Source organism: Callithrix jacchus, chromosome 12, assembly GCF_049354715.1.
Source record: "Callithrix jacchus isolate 240 chromosome 12, calJac240_pri, whole genome shotgun sequence".
Classification (NCBI taxonomy): Eukaryota; Metazoa; Chordata; class Mammalia; order Primates; family Cebidae; genus Callithrix; species Callithrix jacchus.
The window spans coordinates 51,829,847-51,848,341 of record NC_133513.1 but is presented as its reverse complement, the minus strand read 5'-3'; the positions used below and the strand labels follow the sequence as shown (position 1 = coordinate 51,848,341).

The window sequence follows — 18,495 nt, the reverse complement described above, 5'->3', positions numbered from 1 at the left end:
GGGAACAGAGTCTGACTGTAGCCAGACAACTAACTAGGGAGGCTGAGGAGGAGTGTGTGTGAGTGTGTATTGTGTCTGAGGCTGCTCTCAGAGCCCAGGGTTCTCCTGCACTTCCCTGTGTCCTGTGGTGGCTGCAGCAGCCTCCTCTTGGCAGTAATCATGCCCCGTTTGCAGCTCCTACATCTCCATTGCTGACATAATATTGCACCGGGGTCCATCCATCTGCATAATCATCTTAACCTGCTCCCACAAGAGAGTTTAAAAGGTCTGGGCTGTTGGAAAATGACCATAAAGCCTGCACGCAGATACCTTTAGCAGCAATGCCAACATCTATCACAGGGTAATTAGAGGCAGGGAGTGAGGGCTCCGGGCCCTGCGTCAGGGAACTGTCTGGGGCTGCGTCTGCTCTGACTGTTGAGAAGAAAGGGAGAGAAAGACCCAGGAAGGCAATCCAGGAAGGAGAAGAGCAGTTTCTGCAGCAGTAAGAGGATTTCTCTTTCCTGGAGGGTGTGCAGCCTCTCCAAGGGGAAGGAACCTTGCCTGAGACTGTTTGGGGACTCCTGGGACCTCTGTTCACCCATGGGATGAGCCATGGTTTTCTCATACTAGAAAACTAATGACCAGGACTCCTTTCTTCCTATGTTCTAGGTCTCAAACTCTGGAGAGCCGTGAGGTCTTGAACAAGCTCCCTTTTCTCTCTGTGGCCCCATTATTTTTATTTGTAAAATGAGGGGATTGGACAAATCTGTCAGTTTTTGGGGAATCAGTTCTCTGATTTGTGGAACCCTGGGGTTCACAGGCAGGGTTGGGGAGAGGGAAGCGGGTAGGCAGGGGCGAGACCCACCTCCTTTACTCCAACTGCAGTAGCTTTCCTTTCCTCGGTCCTATACTCAGCTTTCTACTGAAGAACAGTTTCCTGCTTCCAGATGCGCTGGACCCCCACAGGGCTCCAAGATCATGAAGAGTCTCTGGTGTTTGTATGGTAAAGGCACCAGGTTCGGAAAGCCAGCTTTTGCTACGTCCTTTTACAAGGGCTGTTTCGTAACTAGTTTTATTGTGCTGAATTCAATCTCTCCAGAAAAATAGTCACATCTGTGCAGAGGGAGTGTGATTTGAGGGAGTATGAGGATGCCACAGAGTCAGAAGCAGAGGGGCAAGAACGGCTCTGGCAAAGCAGTGATGAGGAGCAAACTGCCCACAGCCCATCTCCCCAGGCCCACTGGGGCTCCAAGTCATCGGGAATGCCCCAGGCAGGGGGTGGCTGTCCTCCCTGTGTTGAACCAGCAGAGCTGATTTCTTCTGGGTCCCCTGCCTTCCTTGGCTGTCAGCTCTGAGCGGGGTGCCCAGCCCCCTGGCTCTGATCCACATGGAGCCTGGTCATCTCCTCCTGGCATCCATCAACTGCCTGAGCTGTCGGTGGAGGCTGCTACGGCCTCTCACTTGCTGACCCCTTGTTCTCCAGCCTCTTGAAAACTCCCAGCGATTTGTCTCTGATCCCGCTGTAGTCTCCCACCTTCCCCTGGAGTTGGGGCTTCGGGCTATTGTGATTGTAAGACTCTCTGTGTCTGCTGCCTCATTTGCCAGGCACTTCAAGCTCCAAGGCGCCCCTTGTTCCCCACCTTTGGGTCTTTGAAACTTTTGTGCCCTGTATTTGAAGGTAATCCTGATCATGGACAGTGCAGGGAAACTGCTGAAAGCATTTCCCCTTGTTTGGAGGGGCCACTCCTGTCCCTTCCAAACTGTGGAGCTTTTCCATACCTCCTTCTTTTCATCACCTTTTAGATGCCTCCTGATACCTGGTGTCTGGCTTAAGCAGTGCTCCCTGTGTGAGGCTCAGTGCTGCTGGCTGCGAGGCTTTAACCAAGGTATACATTAAAAATAAATAAATAAAGAGGCCAGGCAGGGTGGCTCACACCTGTAATCCCAGCACTTTGGGAGGCTGAGGTGGGTGGGTCACGAGATCAAGAGATCAAGACCATCCTGGTCAACATGGTGAAACCCCATCTCTAGGTGAAATCTCCTTTTGGCATGCTGGCACGTGCCTGTAATCCTAGCTACTCGGGAAGCTGAGGCAGGAGAATCACTTGAACCTGGGAGGTGGAGGTTAATGTGAGCCAAGATCATGCCACTGCACTCCAGCCTGGCATCAGAGCGAGACTCTGTCTCAAAAAACAAAAAAGAAAAGAAAAGAAACTTTTTTGTGTCTGACCTTCTATCTGTGTCAGCCCGGGCCTGGGGAAGAGGGTGAGGTCAGGCCAGGTGAGTTTGCCCATCTGGTCATCCCAGAAGCACCACTACCCTAGAGCTCCCTGCATACCACCATGCTGGCCAGATGTGTCTCTCTGGTCTCTGCTGGACTCCAGCCCAGCCTATTCTCCTTGGTAGCAGCTCCTGGCATGCTCTACAGAGGGTGTAACTATTTCAAACCAGGCCGAGGGCTCTGAATGTGGCCATTTAAAGAAAAAATGATGGTAGGTGTCTTCCTGAACAGCACTGCTGCAGTCTCATAGAGCACTGGGCAGCCCCCTTCAGAGTCTGCACGTTGCCTGCAAGGAGTGCTGGTTTTCAGTTTCTTCTCAAAACTTTGCCTGGGGACAGTGTCTGGGTTGCAGGCTAAAGCTGTCTTGGGGGATCCTCTGCTCAAATGCAGTTCCTGCCACTGAGCCACAGTGTAACCTTGTAGAGAGTCTGCCCAGGCTGGGGCTGGTGGGTCACCTATTTATTTTAATAGTGCCGTCCTTTTTGGGGTGACTGTAAGCAGAGGCCCCAGTGAAAGATATTTGAAAACAAGCTTCCTGGAAACAAGCCTCTTGGAGGACCATAAGGTGGTGGGATTCTGGAGTCTTCTCTCATTATGCACGCATGCCTCTTCTGCCCCCATTCACGTTGGCCTAGTCTATGGCCCTCCCTTCCTACTTGAGGAGACCAGCTTTGCAGAATCCTGGAGGCCCAGCCATGGGATGTGCCGCAGGTGGCCCTAGAACTCAGGTGTCTCTGACTCTCAGTCACTTCTCATCACTCCTGCGGAGGCCACATGTCCCTCGGCAGGTATATTAGCTAGAGGACCCTCATTGTGGCTGTGGAGGTCTGGCAGTTACACGGAGGCACAAATAAATTCTTGCAAGATATCATGGGCTGGTAGGAGGAGTAACTTCCTAGGACACAAGAGACCTGGGTGTGGTCTCAGATCTGCTAAGTGGCTGTGTGATGTTGGATGAACAGCTTGCCCTCTCTGGGCCTTGGCACCTGTCATTGTACAGTGAATGGTTTGACTCTGGGATGGGTCAAGGCCTCTTCAGGTAATGTCGGGATCTAGGTAATATCAGGATCTTTCTGGAGGCATGAGAGAAAAGCTTGTAGTGTCAGATAAGAGCATGTGGAACAGGACGGGATGACCCTGGTGTTCTCATGGAATAGGGTCCATGACAGCTCCTTCTCCCTATGTGGCCTTGTCTCGGGGCCCCAGAGTGAGTGCAGTGTGGGGCCTGCCTGCTGCCCCTCCTGGAAGCCCCTGCTGGGACAGTGAGCAGTTCTGTGCCCTCTGTCTTCATCCCATGGTTCTTCTTGGGGATCCACTCATGACAGATGCCTTCTTGATGGGAAGTGGGCAGGAAACATCTCCTGAAGTGCAGGGAGCTGGCCCTCTGGCTGTGGCAAAGTCCCACCTATTGCGTTGGCACCAATCTGGGCAGGTATAAAGTGGCAGAGAGGAGGAAGCTCAGCACCTGCCATCAGGGCATGTAGACCCGTGGGGCAGGCAGCAGTACCGCTGCTGAGGTCATGAATCTTAGTCCCCTCACTCAGCTGGTGACACAAATCACTTGTCCCCACAGCTGACTCCACGATTCATTCTGTGGGGCTGGTGGAAACCCATTACCTCAGCTCCTCTGGGGTTGTCCTCCTGCCTCTCAGATCCCCCCTCTGGCATGGCTCATCCCCTGAGTCAGAGAGAGGGTCTCCTGGGCATCATCCCTCAGGCCCCTGGGCCCTCCACTTTCCCTGCCTACAAAGGTACTTCAGGGTGCACCCTGCTCTCTGCTGCCTTCCAGCCCTGACTGTGGCACAAGGCTCCTTTCTGTGGCTGTCCCCAGCCTTGGTCCCCAGGGGTCTCAGGAGCCTTTGCTCTGGGCTCTTGCTCAGCAGGAATAGAGAAGGCAGGGTCCCGCTCTTGAGGAACAGCTTTCGCTGCTCTCCTCTCTCCAGCTTGGGGAAATCTCCTTTTGGTCTGGGAGCAATACTTCCACATTCATGCTTTTTCCAAGATCCCCTGCTTCTTGCTAAGAGCCTGGATCTCCTGCTTTCTTTCTCTGCAAGACTCCACATCTTCTAACAGATTTATGCCTGTGGTAGCAAAAGCCAGGACATCCCGCAGGTGCCTTCTGCTCTCCCCTGTGCAGCAGGTATCTTGTGAAACAAGGGTGCACAGCGGGAAGGGACAGGGAAAGGAGAACAGAAAACTCAGAAAGGAGCAAGCCCCCTGATCTGGGATTTTAAAGTCGTATCTGGGCACACCGTTTTGGATACTACATTCCCATGTGGAAGCACATGTAAACATGAGTGCCTGCCCCTAGGCTCAAGACTAAGGTCCCCGTGAAACTGTGAAACAAGCAGAGCTCAGTTACGGACTGGATTCCGTAGTGCCGCCCAGGCTCCAGGGTTGGGACAGGATAGGACCGGTCCTTGGCTGTGTAAGTGGGAGCCAACCATGATACGAAGCCACACTTGGGTCACACAGGCTGTCTGCAGAAGCCTCAGTCCTGAGGTGGTGTGCAGAGAGAGCATGGCCAGGTCCTACGTGGCAGGAGGGAAGTAGAAACCCAGCCTGAGATTCAGAAGAAAGGAGCAGAGATGGAGCCTGGGAGTGGCCCCAGATGGGGTGTGGTTTCACAGGTGAGCCTCAGGAGTTCAAGCCCGTCCTTAGGCCATAGGGAGCCATGGATGGTTTTTGAACAGCGTGAGTGGTGAGAGACAGGAAAGGCCCTGAGTGAGTTCGAAGAGAAAGGAGGAATGGACAATCACTGAGCTAGGGGTTGTTTGGAAGTCTTCCTGAAGGACTCATTCATTCATTCATTCATTTACTCAACGAAAGCTTATCTGGCACCTTCCATGTGCTAGACGCTGCTCAGTGATGAATATGCTAGAGGATCTTCCCTATGGTGCTTACATTGTGGTTGGGGAGATGGGTAAACTTTCACCAACATAGAAGCATGTATTCCAGGTGGTGATGCAGGCTCAGAAGACATCACAGCAGGGCAGGGAGACTGAGAGTGACAGGGGATGCTCTTCTAGCTAGGGCAGCCAGGGGGAAGCTTCTGGAGGAGGTGGCGTTGGAGTAGAGAACTGAAGAGAATGTGGGGGTTGAGTTATCCTAAAGAACAGGTTGGCTTTGCGCAGCTACGATGGACAGGGAGTGTGAGTAAAGCCTTTGGGGAAGAGTTTGAGGGAGATGCCACCCGCCAGTCTTGTTGCTGCAGAGACTCTGTGGGGATGAGCTTTGGGTGGTGAGGTTGGAAGGGAGGCAGTGCCATTTGGGATGAGAGTTCTAAGGCTGGGTTGAGGACTACAGTCTTGCTTGGTGAGCCTCAGAAGGTTACTGAGCAGGAAGGGGGCGACGGAATGAAAGACGCTTGGGTCTCTGCAGAAGACTCCCTTTCTAAATCACAGTGGATTGGCCAGGGCAGGAACCCAGGAGCAGACTGAGCATGCCCAGAGAGCCCCCTCCTTTGCAATTACTGCAAGTCCCAGCACAGGGCAGGGCCAGATCCCTTGGGGATCTTCTCCATATCAAAGGGGAGATTAGCTCCAAGCCCCTAACGATGCTGGATGTGCTGCCCACACTCACCAGCGCTGCCTCCTCTGAGACTGTCAGCTTTATATCTGCTTCTTTTTATCAATACGGGCAAATAATTCTCTAGACATTTATCATTTTAAACTGTCACAGTCCAGTGCCTTTCCCGAGGACCACAATCAATACTGATCTCGGTTTGAATACTTTTCTGACAAGGTTCCTATTTGTAGATTCACAAGTAGAACTAATGTGTGTTAAAGCTATTCAGTTTGGCATTTTGCAGCTCCATTGACACATTAAATATAGGCGTTCACCACAACGATTAACCTTACAACTATTAAGTAATAAAAATCCCACATACATATTTATTAGCTGAACATCCTACTCCGGCATGATGCCTTCCCCAACAAGGCCTTCCCATGATGGGAAACCAGAGAAGGTGGAGGTGGCTGCTGGAGAGATGAGCTCACTCTTTGCAGAGAATATCAGGAGGGATGTAGGGATGCCCAGGCCGCAGTCTTGGTGGGAGGCGGGGAAGCTGCTCTGGGGATGGAGGCCCAGATGGAGCTGAAGTTGACGGGGTGATGAGGTGGGTAGGAGCAGAGCTGAGATGTTCCAGGATGGTGGACCCAGCTGCTCTCTGGGATGAGATCCAGACTTCCTCATTCCTGGTTCTTCTGAATAGGTAGCCTTTCTCTCCTTGGGCCTTAGTTTCCTCATCTGCATAATGGGGTCAGGCTAGAATTGGTGCCTCCTGGCCTTTTTGTAAGGTTGTGGCCTGTGTATAGCAGGATAAAATGTGTACAGCCTACAGCATCAACAGGCAAGGTCGCTCACCGCCAGGAGTGACCAGCTTAGGAGACCCTGGGTGCCCCAAAGCCTCCTCTGGTGATCAGGATGGTTAAGGCAATTGACAGGAATGTGTGAGTGGGGCACACCAGCGGGGATTATCAAGTAGATGAGCTCAGACGTCCCTTTTGCAGTGGATACTTGGTGATGCTTTCTCCATGCTTATTTATGTGAAGACCTGCTTCCTGGATCTGTCTTTCCTGGGCCAGCATCAAGAGGGACCCTGAGTACCTGTCTGTTTCCTGGCACAGGAGAGCATGGGCCCCAGTATTGTGGATGCAAGATGAGGCAGCAGCAGGGCAGACATCTGCTCGTGTCTACTGCCATTCTGACCAGTTGGTGCCAAGGCCCTTTCTGTAACTACTAATATGAGCTGGGGACTTCATTATGGGACAGGCAAGGGCCTATCTTGGTGGAATCAGCACTCCCAAATCCAGATACCCCTGCCAGCCCAGGGGGCATCTATCCAGCTTTACCATTCATTCATATTCGTGAGCTCTGGTTCAGTCCCAGGCCCAGGGCCAGCTGGGGTTGGGGAGTAGGTAACTAACAGCAGGACACACCATGTAGTATCCAAATGGAGGATTTGCCGCACAGTTGTAGCACATGGCAGTCAATGACTGGCGAGGGAGGGAAGGGGGCAGAGATAAGAGAGGGCTGCCTGGAGGAAGGAGCCTCTGCTTTTGGACTCCCTGGACATGCCAGGATTCGTCAGGCAAAGAGTGTAGAAGAGTGCTGTCAGAAGGAGCATGGCACCTGAGAAGGGAGGGCAGGAGCATGGCGCCTGAGAAGCGATGCTGCGCAGCTATATGAGGGTGCCCTGAAGACCTCACTTTGGGAGCGCAGCCCCATCAAAGCTCCAGCTGCTACGCTCTGATGTCACTGCTGAGTTTATGCTCCCAGCCAGGGACTGAGTGTGGCAGGCATGTCCCAGGAGACAAGGGCCATGCCCTGACCCTGAGCTTTAGCCTTGCCAAACCTTCTTGAGACTGCATGGCATCTTTCCTTCACTCATGGTCAGACCTGCTCTGGAATCTGGCGGCAGCTCTCCCAGCCTTTCCTCAACCCCTCTGCATTTTCTCGCATGTGGACATTTCCCTAATACATTCCTTGCATGTTGCATCCCATCTGGGTGTCTGCTTCTTGCAGGACTCAGACTCACACAAGCAGGAAGTGCTTCAGAACTGAAGGGGGTTCATTCTGGCCTCTGGGTAAAGTGTGAGGGTGAAATTGTGATTTCCATTTTACAATAAGGGAGCAAAGTCTCTGCAAAGTTCTAGATGCAAAATACTTTTTAAACTGTAACATGACTTGAGAAGATAGGCCCTGCTGATGGCTGTGGAAGGGGTTAGATGCTGGAGCGTCACTTCCTGGAAACCTGAATGTACATTTGTCATCTCATAAAATCCCCCCAGTGGGGAAAGGGAAGTGCAGTGTCTCCATGAACGCTGGAGGAGAGGATCTCAGATAGGTCACCAGCTTTGGCGCATAAACATTGGGTCTGGGATAGGAAACCAGGTCTGTCTGTCTGCAAAGTGTGTCCCAATCTTCTGAGGTGTCTAGATACTGTTCATGTGCCAAGGGACAATCAAAATCTGTCACCTTGGTTCCAGTTGGCTGGAGGATACTTCTACCCACACTCCAGTTGAAACCGCAGGAAATGCTTCCAGGCTGGCCGGCCTGGGATGTGAAGTCGTATAGAGAAAAAGCAACTCTCCATTTTTAAATTCATTTATTTTTACTTTTAAAGAGAGGGCTTCAATATGTCACCCAGGCTGGATCCTAGCTCACTGCAGCTTTACCCTCCCAGACTAAGCTATCCTCCTGCCTTGGCCTCCTGAGTAGGAAGGATTCTAGGTATATACCACCATGCTAATGTTTTTATCTTTTTTTTTGTTTGCTTGTATTTTAGAGATGGGGTCTTGTTATGTTGTCCAGATTGGTCTTGGACTCCTGGCCTCAAGCAGTCTTCCTGTTTCAGCCTTCCAAAGTGTTGGAATTACCACATGAGCCACTGTGCCAGGCCGTGACTCTCTAGAGCAGGCCATAGAAACCCCACAAAGCTGAGAGATATGTGGACAACTTTGACAGCACCATGGTTTTGCCAAGACCCTGGTCCCTTGGCCTCCTCCTGCATGCCCAGAGTCAGAGGGTTGGGGCACACTGGCTTTCTTCTGACCTCAAGTGAAAGGCTAGGGGGCCTGGGATTGAGGCTAGCTCTCTTACCACCGAGACCTGATCTCTGTCTGGGACCTGTCATTGGAGGATGGCTAGCGACTGTGGGTCTGTGGGGAGCTGCTGATCTTGCAGCAGGAAAAGCCATGCCTCTGCTTTCTCAGACAGAGGGACTGAAGGGGCGAGGTGCCTCTCTTAGGAGGTGAAGGCTGGTGCTGGGGTTGGGGCAGGGAAGCCTGGAGCACTCAGACATGCTTCTGGGGGCGTCCCCCAGGCTGGTGAGCTGCATTAGCCACTGTCAGTGGGTGCATGTCGAGGGGCTCCTGGTTTTCCTCTGTTTCTATTTTCTATCTTGACAGAAAAATTGTGATTTTCACACTGTCACTAAACCAATAGGTGCCTGACATGTGTTTTTGTAATCTGTGGAGCTAGTTTCCTGTACTTCTGACAGTTCTATTACATCTCTGACAGTTATAGAAAATTTTTCCTCTGGGAAGTTGAGGGGCCTGTGCCTCTCCCCTCACTGTAACTCCCCGGTCCCCCATGCTAACTTATGTTTGGAGATGACGGAGCAGGATGAATGCTTTTCTCGTTCCTGCCCTGTGTTAGCTGCCAGCTATCTCCTGGGAGGCGGAGGGTGGAGTGCACAGCCAGCAGACAAGGGAGGGAGCTCCGAACCCCAGCTCCCTCAGGTGGGAGAGGGGAGCTGCACAGAGCCAGCATGGTGACTCAGGAACCCACAGTGGAAGGATGCTTCATTCCTCCTGGGCTCCAAATTCCGCCAATTCCCTCTGAGAGTCCTGCCCCCACCCCTTGAAACCACAGGGCATCGTACTGAGGGGAATGGCCACCTTGCTTCATGCAGATGCCTGGCAATGTGGGTCGGGGGAGGAGGTTGGGGCAGAGCCTTAGCTGCAGTGTGCGTGTGTTTGTGAGTGCACTACTTGTGTGTTGAGTTCCAGGTGCCACATCTGTGTACATCCACCCTTGCCAGACGCTGTGCCGGGCCCAGGGGTGATGGGGCTGTAGCCTCTGTACCTGGGAGGCCCAGCTGTGGGTATGAATGCTGGAGTTGCACCCATGGGTGGAGCACATACTCTGGTGAGTCTGTCCCTGCGCTCACACTGGAAGCACATGCATCCATGGGCACGCATGAGTGGGCAGTGCCTATGGGGGTAGATGAAGGGAACATGTTTGCTTCCGACTCGGCTGCTACTGCCTGGTGCTAAGCACAGTGTCTGTCTTCAGGACAACTACTTCTTTAGTAGAAATAGTGATAAAAGGGGGCGCTAGATGGAGGGGATCAGGGGCCAACATCACCTCAGCCACAAGCATTGCCTGTTTATGAAGTGGGAACTTTATCACCCTGGCCCTGTCACTGCCCTTCTGGATGGCATTGGACAGATTCCATTGTCTTAGCCAAATTAGGAGGAGGTACTGGACATTACCTTGGGGATTCTCTACGAAACACATCTAAGGTGGCCCGTAGACCCCCAAACAGTACCCTGGCCTCTGCGAAAGCCTTCGCCACCTCTCAGCCTGGTCTCAAGACATTATTTGGGTCCTTTCAATGGACTTAGCCGCTCTGATTTTCCTGTCTATGGAAAACGAGGCGTTGCCATGGCAACTGCCACATTACACGGTTCTGTACTGATGATGCCTCTGAGATACAGAGCAGCTTCTCAAAGAGATACACTTTTCAACATGTCATGTAGAATTCTGTACTTGTTAGGGAAAATCGCATTTCCAGCAAAATGACATGCCTCTCCCGGGCTTGCGGACGCAAGGCTCTTGCCTTCCTTAAACAAAGAATTTTATTCACTGCCTCCCTCCTGCCTCTCTGGCCCGCTATTGGCTACCCACCCCTCCCAAGCCCCAATTCCCTTTACATAAAACATGAAGCTGAAGATGAGTGCTGTGCAGAGGGCAGGTCTCCACTAGCCAGGGTGGAGGTGCCCAGAATGGGCTGTCTTCTATGGTGGAGGGGCCCAGGGGCCAGGTCTGGGGGTGGGTGCCTTGGCCCTGGCTGTGGGGTCAGCTAGCTGGGAGGGCAGCTGGCCTGGTCCTCTGATGTCCCCCCACTGGCTTCCAGGACCCTGGCCTGACTTCTCGGGATAGTGCTTAGAGGAAGGATTGTGAGCTCCAGAGCCCCACTCTTTGGTCAGTGCTGCAGAGGGCCTAAGTGGGGGCTGGTGTCCTTTTCAAGGTCATGGCTTCCACGTGTCCTGTGTGTTCAGCAGAAACATGTCACCTGCTCTGTCCCTGTCAGGCAGTGCATTGGGGATAAAGCCAGCTTCGGCCCTGTCCTACTGGTGTGACACTGGACCTACTACTTCCCCTTCTTGGCCTCAGATCTGCCATCTACCCCCATGGAGGTGGGCTGGATGCGCCTGGCAGAACCCGCTCTGAGAGTCTGAGAGCCTGTCCCATGCTCCCGCAGGCTCTCCAGACCCCACCTCTCCTTGGAGTTCTGCCCAGACGGTCTGAAGCTCTTTTTCTCCCAGATTCTGTGACTGATAAATTGGCCACTGAGATATCCAAAGGAAGCCTGTGGGGACACAGGGATGAACTTCCCCGCAGGGAACTGGCTGCCTCTACTTCTGAGCTCAAATCAGAAGGCTCCTATCCTGGGAACCCACCCCTGCATGTTGGCTCATGCTGGAGGATGTTGGACCAAGCTGTTGAGTGACCAGGGCAACACCTCCAAGCACTGATGCATGTTGCATTAATACATCAATCCATCTGAATGCATGCATTGTGGGTCAGCACTAAATGAGTTAATACATGCGAAGTTGTTTGATGAGCGCTCAGCACACACGAGCCATCGGTGCTCATTGGCTATGGTAGCATGAGACGGGTGTGGGGACCTGGAAACACTTTCATAGCCACTGCCTCCAAGCAGCTGGCAGAGAAGGGACAGCTCAACATCGGACAGTCTCCGCACAGGTGGGGAGGGCAGTGCTCAACGTAGCCTGGTCCTGGAAGCTGGGGAGCCCCTGAGGGTCTCCAGCCCTTTTCGCTGGGCTGAGGGGAACTCTTGCTTTCAGGCAAACTGCCTGGGGCCCCTTCATTCTTTTCTATTAGAATGGCCTCAGAACTGAGACGCCCCCCAGGGGTTAATCCCACAGTTTGCATTGGCCTCTCTGCAGGGAGTGAGTTTGAAGACCATTTTCTTCCTCTGCCTTCCCTAAGGCAATCACATTGTTCCTGGAAAAGCTTGGCTAGGGAGGGCTTTCTAGGCCCCTGGGGCTCCCTGCGGGTGGCGAGGAACCCTCAGGCCAGCCTCCTTTCACAGGCTGGTTGTCTGGGAATTGCCTCTTAGACAGGTTGATCAGCAGTTGTCCTTTCTGCAAGGGCCATAGGGTGCAGTGGGTTGGTTCCGGGCACTAGAGAAAGTAAGGAATAGCAAGGCCTGTGCGTCAGATACAGACGGGCCACTTTACACGAGGAATTCAGTTTTCTCCCCTTGAGATCAGTGAAATGCCAAGTGTGGTTCACAGATCTGTGTAGTTGGTTCATAAACTGTTAGTGGTTCACGAAGGAGTAGAGGCTGCATCAGAGCATAAAGCAAATACAGCACTGAACATATATTTAATTCAGCTTATATATGCACACAAACACGTATGTCCATAATTTGTATCACAAGACACTCTGGATGAAGGCAACAGTGCATCTGTTCAGGTTCTGGTGCAAGCTTCGAATGCCACTGCAGACAAGCCCTCTGAGTAGCACTCCATTGCCTCTCACCTGCCTCCCAGTGGACATGGGATCTGCCCCTGTGCTGGCCAGGCCGGCATTCCCTCTCTAGTGGCCTTCAGGAGCCCTCCCCGGGTCTCCCTGCCTCCATTCTTACTGGATCCTCCACCCTGTGACCAGAGTGTGTTTTCTATGCAACTTGGCCACGTCGCTTTCCTGCCAAACACCTTCCAGTGGGTCTCCAAGTCCAGGTTCCTTAAGGCGGTGTTATGTAAGGGCCCTGTGTGTCTTGCTCTCTTGATGCTTGCCCACCTCATCGCCCACCCACCTTGCTTTGTCATCTAGTCTCAGTTATCCGAGTATATGGCACTTTGTCTTACTCCTAGGCCTGAGTTCAAACTGTTGCTCCTGGGACACTGTTCTCCCTTCTTTTGTCCTGGCTAACTCCTATCCCTTCTTCATCAGAGGCGTTATCTTTGAGCCTCTTCTCCCTTCTTTTGTCCTGGCTAACTCCTATCCCTTCTTCATCAGAGGCGTTATCTTTGAGCCTCTCCCTGCCCAAGCATCAGCCAGCTATCTGGATTAATTAGGATGGCCTCAGCTGTATGAAAGAGACTGTTTATTTTTTCACATATCCTTCTTTCTTATCTGTGGAATCTCTCTTTTGGTTAGGTTTATTGCTGGCCAGAACAAATGTGGCTCCCAACTTCCCTTAGAGCCAGATGCGGTCATGTCACTAAATTCTAGTCATGGGGTATAGACAGAAGAGTTTCTGGGAAGTGTTCTTAAAAGGAGAGGGGGATGCTTCTTCTACTTCTCCTCCTCCCTGCTAGCTGGAAAGCAAATGTGATACCTGGAGCCTGGGCAGCCCTCTTTGAGCTGTGGGAGTGGAAGCCACATGCTAAGAATGGCAGGGCAGTGAAAGAAAAGAAGCTTAGCTCTGTGATGACTTTAAAGCTGCCCCTGTCACTCTGGGCTGCTTATCTTCAGACTTATTTTATATGAAAGAGAAATAAGCCTCTATCTTGCAAAAGCCACTGTTATTTTGGGGCTTTCTATTAATTACAGTCAAATCAAATTCTAACTGATGCAGGTGCAAGTAATTGAATACCTGAAAGCAGGGAAGACATTTTAGATCTCTGTTTTAACAAGACATCTGGAGGGGGGGCCTGTTCTGGAATGGTTCGACAGTCCCATTAGTGTCTGTGGCTCTCTCAGCCTTTTCCTTGTGGTCACAGGATGGCCTCTGCAGCTGCAAATATCACATCCTCACATGGAAACATCTCAGGTGGAAGAATGAACATAAACTGGAAAAGGTGAAAGGTGTTCCTTCTCACACCCCTGTCCTTTAACCGTGGAGCAAAACTCTCCCTGAAAGCTCCAAGCAGACTTCCCACTGTATCTTGTTGGCCAGAACCATAGCTGCAAGGGAGGCAGGAACAGTGAGTCTCTGGCTGAGACAGGCGAAGACCAGGGTTGGGAATGGCTGGTGGCTGGAAAGCCAGTGATGCCATCACATTGCCCCTCTGTGTAGTGTCTGTTCATAGGCCTCTCTCTGGAGCCGGAGTTCTCTAACCACAGCAGCTGGCACCAGGGACACCACTGCAGAGGTCCTAAGAGTGCATCCTTTGGAGCCTGACTGCCTGAGTTCAAATCCCAGCTCGACTGCTTGTGGCTGAATTAATGTTCCTGCACTTCATCATTTAAAGTGGAGAGGCAAGCATTCTCACCTACCTCAGAAGGTTGTTTGAGGAGTAAGTGGGTTCATATATGTGGAGAACAGAATGCCAGTTCTCAAAATTGGCTGCAGGCTAAAGTCACGTGGGGAGTTTTAAAATTTAATGGTGCCTGGACTCTGAAATTTACCCTGGGCCTCCTTTCTCAGGCTGGTTACCTGGAAATTTGGTGCTCTTGGTCAAGTTGATCAGCAGCTGTCCTTCTACCAAGGGCCGCAGGGAACCTCTAGAAAGGGGGGTACAGTGGGTTGGTCCTGGGCACTCGAGAAAGCAAAAGATAGTAAGGCTTGTGTCAGATACAGACACTGGAATCTAATTGGTCTAGGGTGTGGCTTGGGCATTGGGATTTTTCAAAGCTTGCTGGATGGCTGCAGAGTGCAGCCAAGAACCATGGCTAGCAGAGAGGAAGCATCTGGTAAAGGTTCTCTCTGATTGGTTTAGTTCATCATCGTGGCCCCAGTCCTGAGCCCAAAGCCTGGCACAAAATGGGCCCTCAATAATTGTTTGTTGAATGAATGAATGAAACTTTGGGAACAGGAAGAGGGAGCTGAGGTTATTTTGTCCAGCACTGGTTATTTATTTATTTATGAGGTTATTTAGCCTCTGGCACTGGGATCACTACCCTGCCCACTTGGTCATTGCCTCTGTTGGAACATCTCCTGCAGGCTCCAGAGCTGCCTGTTTTCTCCTTCTCCTAACAGGCCCGGAAAGGCTCTCTGCAGACCAGCACTGTCTCCTCCTTCATCTACAGAGAGGATGAAAGAACATGGCAGGAGGAAGGCTTTCAGAACCCCACATAGAAGCTTTGAGAATTGGGCTATCTAACTCTCCCATCGCTCATTTGGCCACCAGCTTTGGTCCCAGCCATGGCGCCCTTAGGGGATGCATTATGGCCCTGAAAGGGGCCCCTGTCCTATTTTGGGGTGTCATCCTAACTGGATGGCATGAATTTCTGCTGTAAACATGGCCCATCTGGGAGAAGCCCAGGTGCCACGTTTTGAACAGCTCTGAAACTTAAAGCTCAGAAGGCTTTGAAATGCAAATATTTTGAAGGAAACATAAGGTAAACATGAGTGCTTATTTCCCCCTGATGAAAACAATATGCTGTTTGCTCTGAAATGTAAATAGGACCTAGATAGCTTTTAAAGAAAGCCATGTCTCATATTTTTAGGTCCAGGGTAATACCGTTCCTAAAAATATGTGCATCCGGCAGCCTTCCCACCCGCCCAAATCCACACTCCCTTTTTCATTCCTGATGCCCCTCATTCCAGGCATTGCTATCTTCTCCCAAATCCACCTCCCCCCTTCCCAATCCGGAATGCCACACTCCCCCGCCTCAACCCTCATCTAATTTTTCCAATACTCGCTCAGTGCTTGGGAGTTCCTTTTGGGTAGAATTGGGGGGGAAATCTGTAGCCAAAGGTGTTTCACTGACTTGAAAGAGATTTTATGGTGCATTGAGTTCTAATCAACTTTAATAAGTATTTAATGCAGGAAGGAGACTTTGCCCTCAGCCCTGAGGCCTGGCCATGCGTGCTCACAGCCCCCTGTTGGCCATGAGAGAAAGGACCGCTGCTGGGAATGGTGTTTTGGGTGGGCACGGCGAGTGACAGCTGCAGAGAAACGAATAATTAGCGATTTCAACCCCTGATAATGAGTAGCTCCATGATCCTTCTTGAAGCCATTAGGAACATCTATCTTATTAATGATCCCGCTCGACAGCCGCAGGCCCAGGCGCCCGCTCCTCTCTGGCTCCTCATCTCTGCACAGAAGAGCGGAGATGGAAGGTGGTCATTTTTCATCTCCCTTAGTAGTGGGGGCTTGAGTTTCTGGGCCGGCCGTATCCCTGGGGCTGATCGGGATCCACCCATAGCCCATGTACCATTCACCCTGGGCACTCCTGCTGTCACCAGCAGAGAACACCTTTCATATGTGCCCACCTGGTGCCTCTTGGGCCACACATGCCATCACCTGCAGTGTCCTCTCTTCCCTCCCTGCCACTGTCTGGGATTTGCTATGATCACCACATTTGGGCAGGCACCTGCTAAGGGTTCAGGGCCTTATCCAGGTTCACGTTGGTAGCAAGGGCCAGCGCCAGGATAGGATGCTTGTCTTTTTTGTGGGTTTTCCTGCTGTTCCTTGTTGGCCTACTAAGTGAATTCAAGGGAACAGCAGCCATTCCTGCAATGCCCAAGCTAGCATTTGCAGAATGCCTACCAGCTGCTTTTGGTTTGTAGGTATGAATCTGTTTGACCTGCACATGTCTTAATAATTGGGAAATAGCCACTTAAATTTCCAGATTTACTGAGAAATCAGAAGACTTGGACACATTGAATTTGTAGTTCTGTGCGGCTAGATCTCAGGGGCACCTGCTCTTTTAAGACAGCTTGCCAAAGGTCCCACCACTCCCTGAGATCCCATGCCTTGCCTGCTTTACTCACTTACGTTACAGGTCTGTGGTTGAGCCTGCGTGAACTATTTAGGCCTGTGATGTTCAGATCTTATTTAATCAGCAGGCGCCTTTCTCAAACAAGTAAGATGGGCCATGAAAATATCTACTGGGAATATCATGGTTAAGGTTGACATGGATTTGGAATCCCACTCACTTGGACCCCACATTCTACCCCCGTAGTTCTTCAAAGTTTGTGGGAACTCTAGGGCCACACAGAACACAGTTTGCAAATGGTTTTCCTTGAGAACAAGTAAGTGGCAAGATCCCAGCTACCCAGGAACACAGCAGCAGATGCCCTGCTGGAACCATCACCTTGGAGACAAGACAGGCAGAGCTTGAGAAGCCCTTAGCGACTGTTGGTTTTTGCAGTGTAAAAGCAAGCCTTAGAATGAATAGAGTCAGTGCTTCAGCCTCGACTTTGAAGGTCCTTGTTATTCCTAAATTTTTTTCTGGAAGAATCTTCACCCCTCAGGCCCAGCCTCATACAAGTACTCTGTCTCCCATCCTGAAATTGCAAGCTTTTAGGGAAATGAAGAACGACTCCCACTCACTAAGCAAACAGAACTTGTTACTTAACAAGTGGTAAGTAGTTTAAACACCTAGTTTATGTGAAATGTACACATAAAATAGAAGAGAATGCAACATTCACCTGAGGCTTCAAAATAAAACGTGAGACTTGAAAGGGATTTGGGGGTTATAATGTTGCTTTAGATAACATCTTCTGGTGCTTGCTTAGGGTCCTCAAAATTTCTCTGTAAAAGGCAAGATAGTAAATATTTTAGGCCATACAGTCTCTGTTGCAATCACTCAACTCTGCTTTTGTAATTAGAAACAGCCTTAGACAGCATGTAAAGGAATGGGTTTGACTGTGTTCCAATAAAACTTTATTTAGAAAAACAGGCGGTGAGCTGGGTTTGGCCATAGCTGCTGGTCCCTAGTTCTATGTGGGTACCCTGCTTTGTTTTTAGAGGTCCCTTAGTAGGCACATCTGAAAGCAGTGTATGACACCAACTGGGTGTCCTACAATTCAATCAATTCTAACACAAACTTCCCAAGGCAGATCCCACAAGTTAAGGGCTCAGCCTCCATTTCATATGGACTTCTGCCTGGCCAACTACAAATTCCAGGGTTCCCCTGTCCCCAATCCAGGCTTGAATATTTGCTAGAATGACTCACAGAACTCAGGAAAGTAATATCCTTATGACTGTTGTTTTATTCCAAACAATACAAATGAAGATTCACCAGGCAAGGTCTTGGCGGTGAGGGGCCCGTGAAGCGAGCTATTATTGACTATCGTCTGACTGTTTTGACCAGTGCATCAGGAAATATTCTCCAATGCCACATTATACCCCTCAGACCCCCCTGAAGTGTCAACTGTTTTCAAGCCTCAGGAAAACATTGCATTCTCTTCTATTTTATGTGTATACATTTCACAAAGAGACTGTTGCAGAGCTTCCATACTCTCTCCCAGTGGAATGTGGGTATGTCACTCTTCCCGCATTGGGAAAGTTACCCAAACCTTGTTTCAGTTTCTATTTGGGGTTTCATTAGTAGGCATGATGGAAGAAATCATTGGCCATGAGATTGAATTCAATTTCCAGCTGCACCATCCCTCCCTAGGGATTGGCGGTGGTGGTAAAAGTTCTAGCTCTCTAATCACATGCTTGGTGTTTCTGGTGGGGCCAGCCCCTCCCTTGAAACTATCTAAGGGCCCACCTTGAATCACCTCATAAAGGTAGGTATCACCAAAAGGTGCCCATTATGAATAGCAAAGGACACTCCTATCACTCAAGCAATTC

At 50.9% G+C, this 18,495-nt stretch overlaps 1 protein-coding gene and 1 non-coding gene across 1 annotated transcript; both read left to right on the top strand.

The window, feature by feature from the left end:
- LOC118146292 (uncharacterized) overlaps positions 1 to 18,495 on the top strand; it is a 328,556-nt gene that overhangs the window by 221,697 nt on the left and 88,364 nt on the right.
- Positions 1,644 to 1,757, top strand: LOC118146542 (small nucleolar RNA SNORA71). The gene has a single exon (XR_004732398.1). It is a non-coding gene; the product is annotated as a small nucleolar RNA SNORA71 (small nucleolar RNA).